At 44.2% G+C, this 11046-nt stretch overlaps 1 pseudogene; it reads right to left on the reverse strand.

Moving 5' to 3' along the window:
- LOC139264110 (ATP-dependent translocase ABCB1-like) overlaps positions 1 to 10204 on the reverse strand; it is a 146596-nt pseudogene extending 136392 nt beyond the window's left edge.
- Between the last annotated feature and the right edge of the window lie 842 nt (positions 10205 to 11046).

An 11046-nucleotide genomic window follows, 5' to 3' on the forward strand; every position in this document is an offset into this window, starting at 1 on the left:
CTCTTGTTACTATGTTGCTGCAAGAAATTATGTTTCCCTACGTGGAGCAGGCCTCAGGTTTTTGGGACATGGATGTAACTTCGCCAATGGCTGCCACCATAAAGGTAAGCATTATTTACACAATACTTTTAAATGTTTATAGAGCCCGGTGGAGTAGGATGCCTTTCCATGCTCCACAGTACTTATGTTGGCCATGATTGGGTCCTCCCCCTTCCCACTGTCCTCCTATCAACTGGAGTTAAAATGAGGCAGGCAGCTCAGAGGCTCGCATTCTTCCACTGAACAGTTGCCTATCGAGGTGCAATGGAGGCAGATCATCCAGAATATTTAGATGAGGACCAAGGATTCATTTCTTATGATGCTCGGGCCTCTGTCAGCAGGCGCAGACTGGCGCCATCCAATTTCCACTCCATATCGTAGAAAGAAAAATAGGTAGAAAAAAAATAAACAAATCATTTCAAAAAATCCAACCGCCAATCTTAACTTCTCCCCCTTTGCGTTGTTCTTTTCTCTGCAGAAAGCAAAAGTTATCCAAATTTAGTTTTGCAGTGAGAAGTATTAAAAAACCTGTTTGGCTTTGAATTGTAAGAGGATTCCTTACTTTCCTTTTTCGGGATGATCTTTGTTTGATTTCTCATCCTCCTGGTAGCTTGGATTAGCATAGCTAGCATTTGAGAATCCTGTGGGAAATTTAGTTTGTCAAAATTTCAATCAGGATTTTTTTTTTGGTTATTATAAAACCATACAGCAGAAACGTAGGCCATTTGGCCCATCAAGCCTGTGCTGGCTCTTTGAATAATTAGTTAGCTCTTTCACACATTACTGCTCATCCTCGATAGCACTGAAAATTATTCCTCTTCAAGTATATATCTAATTCCCTTTTGAAAGTTATTATTGGTTCTCCATCCACCACCCTTTCAGGCAGTGCATTCCAGTTCATAACACATTGCTGCACAAAAACATCCTTATCTCTCCTCTGATTCTTTTGCCAATTACATTAAATCTGTGTTATATGGTACTGACTCTTCTACCAGTGGAAACAGTTTCTCCCTATCTCCAAAACGCTTCATAAATTTAAACACCTATATTAAATCTCCCCTTACTTTCCTTCGCTCCAAGGAAAACAATCCCAATTTCCCTAGTCTCTCCAAATAATTAAAGTCCCTCAGCCCTGGTACCATTCTAGTAAATATCCTCTACACCCTCTCCAAGGCCTTGACATCCTTCCTAAAATATCATGCCCAAAATTGGACACAATATTCCAACTGAGGCCTAACTTATAATTTATAGTGATTTTCCATAACTTCTTTGCTTTTGTACTCTATGCATTTAATAATAAAATCCAGGAACCCATGGGCTATTTTTAAGAGCCCTATCAATTTATCCTGCCACATTCAAAGATTTATGTATATAAACACGTCAGGTCTCCCTGAACCCCCTTTAAAATTGTATCATTTGGTTTATACTGCCTCTTCTCATTTTTCCTTCTAAAATGTATAATTTCATATTTCTCTGCATTAAAATTAATCAAACTTATTTACTCAGTGGTGAGAATGTGGAACCACGGAGTAGTTGAGATGAATAGCATAAACACATTTAAGGGATGCTAGATAAACACATGAGGGATAAAGAAAAAGAAGGATATGTTGATAGGTTGAGGTGAAGTAAGGTTGGAGGAGTCTTGTGTGGAATATAAACTCTGGCATAGACCTGTTGGACAGAATGGATTGATTCTGTGCTGTAATTTCTATGTAATTCTATGTAAATTTCCTGCCATGTATCTGCCCATTTCACCAGTCTATCCTAAAGTCTGCTGCTATCATCCTCACTGTTTACTATATCTCTAAGTTTTGTGTCATCTACAAACTTTGAAATTATGCTTCCTATTCTGTAAGACTACAAAGTGTTAAACTGCTTTTAGATCTGTAAAACACTACAACATTTACAACAGAAAGCAGAACACACATTTAAAGACACAAAATATTTAAAGTACATGCAACACAAAAGAAAGGGGGCAAAATTGGGGGGGGGTAACCAAGTCGGGGCGGGACTTCCTGTGCCCGGCGTGCATGTCCTGCTCGGCTGGGAAATTCGGGTTACCACCTCTCACAGGAAGTGGAGCGCTCCATTTCCTGTTGGGGAGGTGTCCGGGGTGCTACGCGGGCGGGATCAGCAGTGCTACGCAGCTTTTCCATGTAGCGCTGATGTGTTTCAACATGCCTCCCCTGCCACTGAGCCAAATGGAATGCTGGACTGCATGATAGTAGCCCAGACCACTTGACAGCAAGGCAGAATGAGCTGACCTGTGAGTCAGCCAAAAAAAAATGGCGGTGCGCAGCGCTCTTCCCCTTTAACCTTGGGAGCATTGGTCGGTCCAGCCCGAGGCGGCCTCACTGAGCGCTAGACAATTTCCACTGCAGGGCGCAAAGGGGTCGCCGTGGGATGCAAAGGAGTTGTTGCGCACAGCAATTATGTCATCACTGGAGGTGCAGTGGCCCAGGGTGCTACCAGTGGGCTGCAGTGCTGCTGTGCTTGCACCTTCACTAACTCCCGCGCAATTTTGCAGGAGCCAGTAGTGCCTCCCCTCCCGCCCCCCCCAGGCAAAAACAGCTTTGTGCCTCATTGGTGCCCCTGGATGTGCTAACAGGAGGTGCAAAGCAGGGCAATTTCGGCCCCAAAGACTCTTAGTCTATTGGGTGGAAACACACACACACACACACATACACACACAGAAACACAGAAACACAGAACCACACACACACACACAAACACACAAACACACAGAAACACACACACACAGAAACACACACACACAGAAACATTCACACACATATTCACACAGAAACAGACACAGACAGAAACATACACACAGAAACACACACACAAAAACATACACACACAGAAACACAGAACCACACACACACACAGAAACACACAAACACACAGAAACACACACACACACAGAAACACACACACACACACAGAAACATTCACACACACATTCACACACACACACACACGCACAGAAACACACACAGACAGAAACATACACACAGAAACACACACACACAGTGTGTGTTAGATCTCTTAGTTTTCAATGAAATGCGAACTCCTGTTGTAGGTTTAACATAACTATTATTCTGGAAGCTGCAACAAGCTCTTGGCTTTAAGCCAGGCCTTTGTCCTTCTGAGACACATGGCAAAACATGGCTATTTTTACACCTGGCTCAATTTACAGAAAATAACTCGTCTTCTTTGACCTTATTGGCTCAATTGATATACTGTTAACCCCTAATTGGTTCGCTGCCAAAGGTCCTGTAATGTCAAGTTGATTGATGACTTAATGCAAACTGCTCCCACTCACGTAGCAGCTCTGACTTCTCACAGACTGCTTGTTTGAATTCTCTATCAATCCCCCCTTTGATTCTTTCAAACTGAATCATAAAACATCAGGTATCACTGGTTAAATATTTTACAAAATAATTTCATACATGTTAATAGAGTTTCCTTCTAAAATTTGTTGATGTGTTTTGCCACATATCCGGACTAGTAGCTTCCACACAAATTTACACCAAACCGAATTCCATCATGACCACAATGGAAGTCTGGTTTTAGTAGGTTAATTAACCTTATTCCAATTTAATCAAAATCAATATCTTAATTCAACCAGTAAACAACCTTCCCTTAAGCATAACATACCCCTGTGCCACGTACAGACGGTCTGCTGGGACCTGCAAGGTGTCTCACCTGCGGGACAGCAGCTACAGCCGCCTGGTTGCAACAACATTTAATCAACATAAACAAACAATATAAAAGTAAAATAATTACAACGAATAGAATTAAACCTTCCACCAATGAAGTTCCTATTGAACCTAGCCATTCAGTGGCTCCGCTCCACAAAGTGAATGATGGGGGTTGCTTAAGTTTTTCTACCTCCTTTTGGATATGCTCCACTAAGTGGGTAATTTCTTCGGAGCTATCTGGAATATACGTGCAACACTCAGTTCCAAGTAGGGCACAAGTACCTCCTTTTTCAGCCAGGATGTAGTCAAGGGCCAGTCTATTCTGTAGGGCTACTGTGCGGATTGCTACCATTTCTGCATTGATTTTAACTAGGGCCTCTGAAGTATCATTGGCTAACCGTTCCACAACAGATGACATGTTAATGTATTCCCTTGCCAGTCTGGCGGTCTCATACCTGGGGATCAGAATGGCAAAGAACCTCTCTGTTTCTGTGATAGTTCTCTTAGGATGGTGTAAATGTTCCGACAGTGACTTTATATGATACATATATGGCACAATATAGGCTAAATAGCAGGATCCCGTCCAATTCTGGGGCAGCCAAGGGTAGGCCTTGTGGCCACACACCCAATAGTTGCCATTATAGGCAATGAATGTCAGCTGTTTCTTTGTCAGCAACACTCCGGGGCCTGTCCAGGCTTTTCCATCTGTTTTATTCAGAATTCCCGTTACGTTAAAAACTCCCACATCGACCCAGTTTGGACGGTTCCGTGGCTTGATGATATTATAATTCCGGGAGCAGTTACTATACCCCATATTTTGGCCTCCTTTGATGTTTCTAATCAGACAGACTGATTCTCCTGGTCTTCCTATCCCCGTTGTATTAGTGATAACAAAAAATGGGGGCCATTTGGAATTATTGTACCATGGTTGGTATCCCCCTTCAAAGGTAGTCAGATTGTAACCTGCTGACTTCCATTTACGTGCCCAGTTTTCCATATCCTGAAACGCATTGCCTGTTTTGTTTTGATTAATTATCCACTCAGCCATTTCCGAGATATTCACGGGAACTGGCCTCAAGGGAATCCCTCCCTTTGAGTGAATAGGAATATGCGCACACACCCAACAACTAGAAATGTTACCTTGTTTGGCATAAATGTATGACATATATAAAAAGGTATTTACATGTAATTCCCTGGCTACCCTACTATTTCCCTTTGGTGCAGAGGGTCGGCTAGTAAGAAGTAGGCAAATGCCTAGAATAGCTACAGTCAGTAGTACAGTAAATTTATATATTTTGGCAAAAAGTAATGTCCTGATCAGATTTCAGCTTCAGTTACAGGTGCTCATTTAATGTGTGAGGCGTGGATCCAGGCTTTCTTTCCTTGGACTTTAACAGTTGCCTGGGTGGTCAATAACACTTGATAAGGTCCCTCCTACTTGGCACCCAAAGGTTATTTATGTAACTTTTTCACATAGACCCAGACTCCCGGGATGATGTCGTGTCCTCCTTCGGGTGGGTTACCCCAAGCTGCCAATACCTATTGGGAAACAGAACGAATAACATTGGTCAGGTTCTGACAGTATGATAACATAATGTCACTCATTAAGTGAACATCAGCTTTCTGTAAATGAATAGTTCCTGGCAGCGACATGGGTCTTCCTGTTATCATTTCAAATGGGCTTAGACCTGTAGTTCTGTTTGGGGTTGCCCTAATGCTACGTAGCACTGGTAGTGCCTGGGGCCATGGTGTTCCTTCTTGGTGATATTTGGCAAGCCATTGTTTCAGAGTTCAATTCATTCGCTCTACTTGTCCTGATGATTGTGGATGATAAGGACAGTATAAATCCCACATAATGTTCAGTAACCTACAGACTTCTTGGCAGACAGCACCTGTGAAATGTGTTCCCTGATCTGAGTCAATGCTACTCAGGACTCCCCATCGGGAATGTAAACCTTACACAAGACCTTTGCAGTGTGATTGGCTGTGGCTCTTTTAGTTGGGACAGCTTCTACCCATCTAGAGAATCTGTCAACCATGACAAGAATGTTAGTGTATCCTTGGCATGAAGGAAGAGATATATAATCAACTTGCAGATGCTGGAATGGTCCGACAGGGGCAGGGGGCCTCAGTTGGGGCATTACCGTGATGGTTCCAGAATTATTTTTCTGGGCATGTTTTTTAAATCCCCGACCCCACCAGCTTTTCTGGAACCGTGCCGTCATCTGTTGTGAGGCCAAGTGTCCCCACGAGTGGATCTGTTGGGCTAAAAAAGGCATAAGCGCTTGTGGCGCAACTGACTTGTCGGTAACTCTTTGTCTCCAGACACCATCTTCACAAAGCTTAATTCCTGCCTCAATCCATGTCCATTTTTCCTCTCGGGAGCACTCGCCTTGCATTGTTTGAGGGTCTCGTGTCAGAGCCCTGAGTGCTTTCAATCTGCACATCTGATTTGGTAATTCTGGGGAGCGCCCTGTGAGGCGGCATCTTTAGCTGCCTGGTCGGCTAGGGCATTTCCCTGTGCTTCCGTGGTATTTTCCTTGGTATGGGCCTTACACTTCAGGATGGATACTTCCTGAGGTAATTGTATGGCCTCCAGTAAGTCTCGGACTTCTTTTCCATTTCAGATAGGTGTACCAGCAGCAGTGAAGAATCCTCTTTTCCGCCATAACATTTTGAGAATTTTTTGAGGATGTTTCCAGTAGAGTGGACAAGGGAGAACCAGTTGATGTGGTATATTTGGACTTTCAGACCAAGGTCCCACACAAGAGATTAATGTGCAAAGTTAAAGCACATGGGATTGGGGGTAGTGTGCTGACATGGATTGAGAACTGGTTGTCAGACAGGAAGCAAAGAGTAGGAGTAAATGGGTACTTTTCAGAATGGCAGGCAGTGACTAGTGGTGTACCGCAAGGTTCTGTGCTGGGGCCCCAGCTGTTTACATTGTACATTAATGATTTAGACGAGGGGATTAAATGTAGTATCTCCAAATTTGCGGATGACACTAAGTTGGGTGGCAGTGTGAGCTGCGAGGAGAATGCTATGAGGCTGCAGAGTGACTTGGATAGGTTAGGTGAGTGGGCAAGTGCATGGCAGATGAAGTATAATGTGGATAAATGTGAGGTTATCCACTTTGGTGGTAAAAACAGAGAGACAGACTATTATCTGAATGGTGACAGATTATGAAAAGGGGAGGTGCAACGAGACCTGGATGTCATGGTACATCAGTCATTGAAGGTTGGCATGCAGGTACAGCAGGCGGTTAAGAAAGCAAATGGCATGTTGGCCTTCATAGCAAGGGGATTTGAGTACAAGGGCAGGGAGATGTTGCTACAGTTGTACAGGGCCTTGGTGAGGCCACACATGGAGTATTGTGTACAGTTTTGGGTCTCCTAACTTGAGGAAGGACATTCTTGCTATTGAGGGAGTGCAGCAAAGGTTCACCAGACTGATTCCCGGGATGGCGGGACTGACCTATCAAGAAAGACTGGATCAACTGGGCTTGTATTCACTGGAGTTCAGAAGAATGAGAGGGGACCTCATAGAAACGTTTAAAATTCTGATGGGTTCAGACAGGTTAGATGCAGGAAGAATGTTTCCAATGTTGGGGAAGTCCAGAACCAGGGGTCACAGTCTAAGGATAAGGGGTAAGCCATTTAGGACCGAGATGAGGAGAAACTTCTTCACCCAGAGAGTGGTGAACCTGTGGAATTCTCTACCACAGAAAGTTGTTGAGGCCAATTCACTAAATATATTCAAAAAAGAGTTAGATGAAGTCCTTACTATTCGGGGGATCAAGGGGTATGGCGAGAAAGCAGGAATGGGGTACTGAAGTTGCATGTTCAGCCATGAACTCATTGAATGGTGGTGCAGGCTAGAAGGGCCGAATGGCCTACTCCTGCACCTATTTTCTATGTTTCTATGTTTCTATAACAGACCAAAGTCGTAAGCGACTCCAAAAGCATAACGCGAATCTGTGTCGACATTAGATGTCTTTCCTTCTGCTATTCGACATGCTTCTGACAGGGCCCGTAACTCGGCCTGTTGTGCTGACGTTCCTGAGGGTAAAAATCCTTTTGCGACTACCTCATATAAGGTTGTAACTGTCCATCCTGCTTTTCTGGTACCATTGTCTACAAAGGAGGAACCATCTGTAAACAGGATGAGGTCTGGGTTGTGCAGAGGCTCCTCTGCTGCTAAGGCTGCTTCTTCTGTTTCTTTTAAAATCTCCACGCAGTCATGCTCTTCACATTCTCTCCCCTCTTGCTCCCTCGATTCTGACATCGGGAGCATAGTTGCGGGATTAACCGGGCTGGCCTGGACGATATGGAGATTAGGAGCTTCCAAAATTGCTGTCCAGCGCATCCATATAGCTGCCGTCACCTGAGACATTCTATTCATAGACAGCAAAGTGTCTACTGTGTGGGGACACTTGACAATCAGCTTTTGGTCGAGGACTAGACACGCAGTGATCATTACCGCTCGACATGTAGCTTCCATGGCCCTTAGGCAACTTCCCCATCCCAGGGCTGCCGCATCCAGTTTTGCCGAATAATAGCCAATAGTCTTTGCCAATCCCCATTTTCTTGTGTCAGTACAGCTGTCATGTATCCTTCTTTCTCATGGACAAATAGGGTAAATGGCTTACCACTGTCGGGGATTCCCAGAGCCGGTGCCGAACACAAAGCCTTCTTCAAACTCAGAAAGGCCTCTTGCTGTTCTTTAGTGAGGGTGATGGCTTCTTTCGAGGCACGTTTCCCCTTTAAGATATCCATCAGTGGCTGAGCAAGCTGTGTGAAGGAGTCAATCCAATTTCTGTTAAAGTTGTACAATCCCAAAAAAGACCTTAGTTCCTGAATAGTGTTGGGTTTTTTAGCAGCCCGAATGGCTGCAGTTCTATCCTGGGTAAGTTCTCTCTTTCCTTGTGAAATCTTTTGTCCCAGGTACACAACCTCTTCTTGGGATATTTGTGCTTTGTCGATGCTGGCTTTATGTCCTTTCAGCCAAAGGTGGTCCAGCAAAGCTTGTAAATCTTGTTCATGCTGTTCTTCCGTGTTTGAAGCTAGCAGGATATCGTCTACATATTGGATGACTGTGGATGACAGGGGAGGTAATTCTTGCAAATGGCTTTGTAAAGCCATGTGGAATACCGTAGGGCTGTTGTGGAAACCCTGCAGTAACCAGGTCCAAGTATACTGTTGTCCTTGGACAGTGAAAGCAAACCACTGTCGAACCTCCGATGCCAGAGACACCAACCAAAATCCGTTGGCCATATCTATAACCGAGAAATATTTATGTTCCGGTTTGAGGGCATTAAAAATAGTGGAAGGATCTGCGACCAAAGGAGCTTTTTGATCAATGCACTGGTTAGCTTTCCTATAATCGACAGTCAAACGCCAAGTCTCATTAGTTTTCTGTACTGGCCACATGGGGCTATTGGAAGAGCTATGCGTTTTAATAAGCACCCCTTGTTTCTCCAATTGCTGAATAACTGGTAAGATTCCCGCGATGGCAGTTGGACTGATGGGACACTGTTTAGTGCATGGAGGCTTGGTCCCAGTAAATGACGCAGGCTCCATCTGGAGCAGGCCACAATCGTTCTTATCTTTAGCCCATATCAGGTGTTCCTTCAATTCTTCTATCTTCAAATTTCTAATTGACCATGTCACCCGACCATTCTCAAAATTCAAGGATGAATCTATTTGGATTAGAACGTTCATTCCCAAAAGGGGTTGATCTACTGGGCCTATCCAGACCGGCGTGGTTAGTTCATGTGGACCCAGCCCTATAAGTACCGGTGTTGTCCTTTTAATTTCCATTTTATGGCCCCCAACTCTATAGGCTGTACGTGCCCTACCATCCAACGGCAAAAAGTCTCCATATTGTAGGGGTAAGCATGTTAATTCCGCCCATGTCTAAAAGACAGTCCACATCCTTATCGCCCACCCTGACAGTTGTATATAGCCCATCTCTCCTCTGTTGTATTAGTGTGTGGATGGGGGCCAGGGCTGGCTCGAATCTTTTTTTGCTATCCCAAGTAACTCCTTCTGTTGTTGTATTGTCAGTCGCTTAACTGCTTCTATAAGGTCGTTATCTTGTGACAAGCCTGGTTTGTTGGCTGAATTGTATCCCTGGCTGCGTCCTCTTCCCCGGCCGCGACTTTGCTGTTTTGCCCTACACGTCTTGGCCCAGTGACCTTCTTTCCCACAATAATGACATTTTCCGGGTAATTTTCCTAATGACTGTTTATTGGAATCCTGGGATTTTCATCCCACAGCCTGCAGGGCTCGGACTTTAGCTCCCATATCCCGATCTAATTGGTTACATCGATCCACCAATGCTGCAAAGGTAGTTCCTCTACCTTCCCAGTCCGTTAACACTACCTGAAGCATTTTGGACTGTTCTGGCTTTAGACCTGCCACGAAAGCTGCTTTCAGGGGTCCAAACACTTGTTCATCCATTTCCTCATCCGTATTATTCATACCCGAATGTTCAAGCCACGTGCATCTAAACCGCTCGTCATACTCCAGGACCTCCTCTGTTCCTTTCTGTTGGCAGGCTGCAATTTTGCCCCAGTATGTCTTGGCTGGACTGAAGGCTTGCAGCCAGTGTTTAATCGCCTCCCATCCTGCGTTTAATTCTTGCTCATCATGCCCCAAACCTTCTTCTACCTTGTCGTGCAATTTACTTCCCTGTGTTTTTGGCACCATTATGGTCAAAATTTGCACTCCGTCCCAGGGATGAAGTTGATATATATTTCTTAAGTGGTCCAATTGGTTTCACGTTTTCACTCCCCCTTTCTTTGGATTGGGCAATTCCTTGGACCATTTATCAATTTTCTCTGGGTCTGCCAGATGATGAACTAAATATTTTGCATACACCCTTTTCTTTGTTTTTTTGGTTCCGTCCTCATCCGCAGTCTCTTCTGATTTGACTACAACTCGTCTTTTTTTAAAAGGGGCAATGCGCACCCCTAATTCTTCATCCTCCAACCCTGTATCGTCGGAGGATTCAGAATTCGTATCTATTCCTTGGTCGTGTGTTCAGGTTTGCGCTTTTAATTTATCCAAACATGGGTACACTGGGAATTGATTGATACATTTTCCTTTTCCTGTTAATGTCTCTTGACCTAATGATTTTTTTCCATTCTTGAATTTCACCTTTAAGATCTTTAACTTCCGCGTCCGACTTTTCAAGTTCAAGCTTTTTCTGTCGCAGCTGTTCACAAATAGCTTGCAATTGGTCCTTTATACTGGTCAGGTCCCTATCATATTGGGAACGCGTTATAGTTTCATTGCACTGT

This window comes from Pristiophorus japonicus, chromosome 5 (assembly GCF_044704955.1).
Source record: "Pristiophorus japonicus isolate sPriJap1 chromosome 5, sPriJap1.hap1, whole genome shotgun sequence".
Classification (NCBI taxonomy): domain Eukaryota; kingdom Metazoa; phylum Chordata; class Chondrichthyes; family Pristiophoridae; genus Pristiophorus; species Pristiophorus japonicus.